Source organism: Canis aureus, chromosome 14 (assembly GCF_053574225.1).
Source record: "Canis aureus isolate CA01 chromosome 14, VMU_Caureus_v.1.0, whole genome shotgun sequence".
Lineage (NCBI taxonomy): Eukaryota > Metazoa > Chordata > Mammalia > Carnivora > Canidae > Canis > Canis aureus.
Window position 1 is genome coordinate 18,649,021 of NC_135624.1, and position 4,247 is coordinate 18,653,267.

General features: G+C 37.2%; 1 pseudogene; it reads left to right on the forward strand.

The window, feature by feature from the left end:
- The first annotated feature begins 2,312 nt into the window (after positions 1–2,312).
- Positions 2,313–2,684, forward strand: LOC144283830 (large ribosomal subunit protein uL5 pseudogene; annotated as a pseudogene).
- The last annotated feature ends 1,563 nt before the right edge of the window (positions 2,685–4,247 follow it).

A 4,247-nucleotide genomic window follows, 5' to 3' on the forward strand; every position in this document is an offset into this window, starting at 1 on the left:
TCTTTCAAAACCAATTTGTGTCTTTCTCTAAATAATATCAATTGAATCTGTTCAGGTTAAATGCTACAATGAGATGTGTGAAGGGAGATAAGTAGACCAAATGCCTGCAATTGGTAGAATAGTATATAGATTCATACAGTGTAATCTGCTAAGGCATTATACTAAGTATTGGGTAGAGTATTCAAATGTGCATTCTAGCACATGAACAAAACATAGATGACTGCCCGTGTTGTTTTCTGATCTCATTGTATATTTATTTTCCACGAAGATAAGTCTGCTATTTGAATTCACAGTATATTTGTATTTGTTCATTCCTATCAAAAGTATGTTCTCTTTTCTCTCTCCAGATTTAGAAATTGTAGCATGTTTTGTAAAATACTTTACACAGGATGATTCAAGGTTTGTTGTAGGTAATTTCAGCCATCACCTAAAACATGCAAGTGTATCAGAATAAACAACAACAGCAAGACCATATTTACTAGGAAGCTGGTTCAGGTAAATATTTCTTTCAATAACCTTCATGCTAACCAGATCATGTTTCTAAATATTTCCTTTGTTTGAAGAATATAATAGACATGACTTAAATATTGTGCATACCTATTAAATAAGTTGTGTCTTTATGAACACACACACAAAGATATAAAAAGTTCTTTTTTGAAGATTTTATTTATTTATTCATGAGAGACACAGAGAGAGAGAGAGAGAGAGGCAGAGACAGGCAGAGGGAGAAGCAGGCTCCCTGTAGGGAGCCCAATGTGGGACTTGATCCCAGGACTCCAGGATCATGCCCTGGGCCGAAGGCAGTGCTAAACCACTGACCCACCCAGGGATTCCCAAAAGAAAAGTTCTGTTCAAGCCCATAGTCTTTTTAAAAAAGATCTGAGAGAGAAAGAGATACAGAGAGCAAGCATGGGGTGATGTGGGGGGAAAGAGAGGGTAAAAGGAGAGGAGGGGGAGGGAGAAACAGATTCCTGGCTGAGTAGAGAGCCTGATGTAGGGCTCATCCCAGGACCCTGAGATCATGACCTGAGCTGAAGGCAGATACTTAACCAACTGAGCCACCCAAGGCCCCTAAGCTCATTATTTTTCAGTTGCATAGTTAAATTAGATCTCATTGGGCATAGTTTATTTATTTATTTATTTATTTATTTATTTATTTGAGAGCTTGAGTACAGGAGTGGGAACAGATAGAGGGAGACAGAATTTCAAGCAGGCTCTAGGCCCAGTATGGGGCTCAATGTGGGGCTCCATCCCACACTAAGATCATGACATGAATGGAAATCAGAGTCTGATGCTCTACTGACTGAGCCACTCAAGAACCCCAGAGCACTGCCTATTTAAAACCAATACTGTCCTTATCTCCCTTAAATAGCATTTGTTAACTTGGAAACAATCTGATAAGTTGCTGATGGTGGTGTTTCAACAGGATGTCAGAACATCTGTATATAAGTGAAAAAATTGGTAAATTTGTCGAACGATTTCTCCACTCGACTCATGCAATCACTATTTCACTTTTGGATTCATTCATTCATTCATTCATTCATCTATTCAACCAACATTTATTGAGTGGTCATCATTCTCTATGATTAAAAATAGAGAATGCAACAAAATACAGTCTGGCCTTGTGGAGTTCACATGAAAGGAGACTGGAGAAAGCACAAAGTTTATAAATATCAAAGGTAGTTATGATTGCAAGAGGCATTATTAACCAAAATACTAAGTTAGTGTGTGAGTGGCAAGGAAGAGCAAGTAGCAAAATCACAAATCCTCCTTTTGTGTACACTAAGACAGAAAGCCAATGATGTGCTTGATCAGTACATTTTATTTTTTTAGTAAGGCTTCCTTTTTAAAAAATAGTATGTAAAAGTATTTTTAAAACTAAAATATGCAAAGAACTATAATTCAATTATAAGTAAACATGCAGCACAGAGGAAGTGAAATGGACAAAATATTTGAATAGACATTTTATCAAAATAAGGTACATAGATGACAAATAAGCATATGAAAGGATTGCCAATATTATTTGTCATTAGAAATACAAATTTAAACAAGATACAAGTTACCCATCCCCTGCCCACCTCCCTTTCGCTATCCTTTGTTCATTTCCCAGAGTTACGGGCACTGAGGGGGGCACTTGATGGGATGAGCACTGGGTGTTATACTATATGTTGGCAAATTGAACTTCAATTAAAAAATAAATAAAAATAAACAAGATACAAGTACACCCCTATTAGAAAAAAAAAGGGTCATACATTGACCCGCGCGGCCAAGGTGCTGGAGCAGCTTGTTCAGTGTTCTCCAAAGCTAGGTACATGGTTAGATCCTTTGGTATCAGGAGAAATGAAAAGATTGCTGTCCACTGCACAGTCCGTGGGGCCAAAGCAGAAGAAATCCTGAAGAAAGGTCTAAAGGTGCGAGAGTATGAGTTAAGAAAAAATAACTTCTCCGATACTGGAAACTTTGGTTTTGGGATCCAGGAGCACATCGATCTGGGGATCAAATATGACCCAAGCATTGGTATCTACGGCCTGGACTTCTATGTGGTGCTGGGTAGGCCAGGTTTCAGCATCGCAGACAAGACCCGCAGGACAGGCTGCGTTGGGGCCAAACACAGAATCAGCAAAGAGGAAGCCATGCGCTGGTTCCAGCAGAAGTATGATGGGATCATCCTTCCTAGCAAATAAATTCCCGTTTCTATCCAAAAGGCCAATAAAAACTTTTCAGTGAAAAAAAAAATTAGAAGGGCTAAAATCTAAGAAAAAGTGACTGTACCAATTGATGGTGAGGAGGTGGAGCAACAGAGACTCTCTCATTCACTGCTGCTGGGAGTGCAAAATGGTATAGTCACTTTGGATGACAGGCAGCTTCCTCCTAAAAGCCTGCATATGGATATTTAGATCAGGTTTATTCATAATCACAAAAAAATAGACAATCAAGATGTCCTTGAATAGGTGAATGGATAAAAAAAACTTGTATATCCTGACAATGGAATATTTTTCTGTGATAAGCAAAGAGTGAGCTATCAAGTCATTTAAAAAATACTGATAATCTCAAGTGTATCTTCTAAGTGAAAGAAGCCAGTCTGAAAAGGCTACATATGATTCTATATGATATTCTGGCAAGGCCAAATTAGACATATGATGAAAAGGTCAGTGGTTGCAAGGCATTCAGCAAGTGGAGAGAAACTTGATCAGGTAAAGCAGAAGGGATTTTGTCAAGGCAATAAAATCATTCTGTATGGTCCTGTATCCATTTGTCAAAATCTGGAGACCTTTATAGCACAAAGAGTGAACCTTAATGTATACAAATTTAAAACATAATTTAAGAGGCTGGGGGATTCAAAAATAGAATGCAGAATGTAGCAAAATAACCCAACTGTATTACAAATGACTGAAATGATCTCTTTGAAAGGGGTGATAGAACGAGGTCCTGACCTAAATAACTTCAGAAATGAGTGGAATAAGATTCAAATTGCTAAATTTGGTCCCAATAGAGTATGAGCTTAAAAATTCTGAAAACATTACAAATGTATATTGGAATCGAACCATTAGGTAGATGGATGGCAGAGAATGGGAGCCAGAGAGGTTTCTCACTGTTGGGAACAGAGAGGGAGTTTTGGCATATGAGGGGAGAAGGCTGGAATGATCCATTTGGTGACAGATTAGAATTGGAAACATTAAAATGAAACACGCATTTATCTTTATATAGATACAGATGGCTACATGTGAAATGTTTATAAAGGTGTTAGGCACAGGTTAACACGCGCCCATATATTATGTTGCTCTATGAACTGAGAGGACTTTGTACCAAGAATATTTCAGTAGCAATTGAACCTATTTCTCAGATCTTAGTTTCTAATACCATTCTCAAATAAAAGGAAGCAGGGGATCCTTAGAGAAATAATTGCATCTAGGACTGATAAAGGAAGTATTCAAGGTAAACCTAAAATATTTGTACTACCAGAAGCTAAGGAAGTGCTCAATTTTTTTTCCTCCTAATTGATAGAGCTATGTCAAAGGGATAGAGCCTTCTAAAAGAGTTTCCAATGGCCAGAGCAGGAAAAATTTGAGCAACAATATAAATAAAATAATATGGGATTATAAATTGAAGTATTAAATAATCAATATAAAGATATGAACAAGTTACTGAATAAATAAATGAAAGGGGAATAGACAAATATTCCTTATAGAATAATTCCAAATAATTTATGTAGATACCCCACCCTTAAGAAGGTGGAATATGACTTG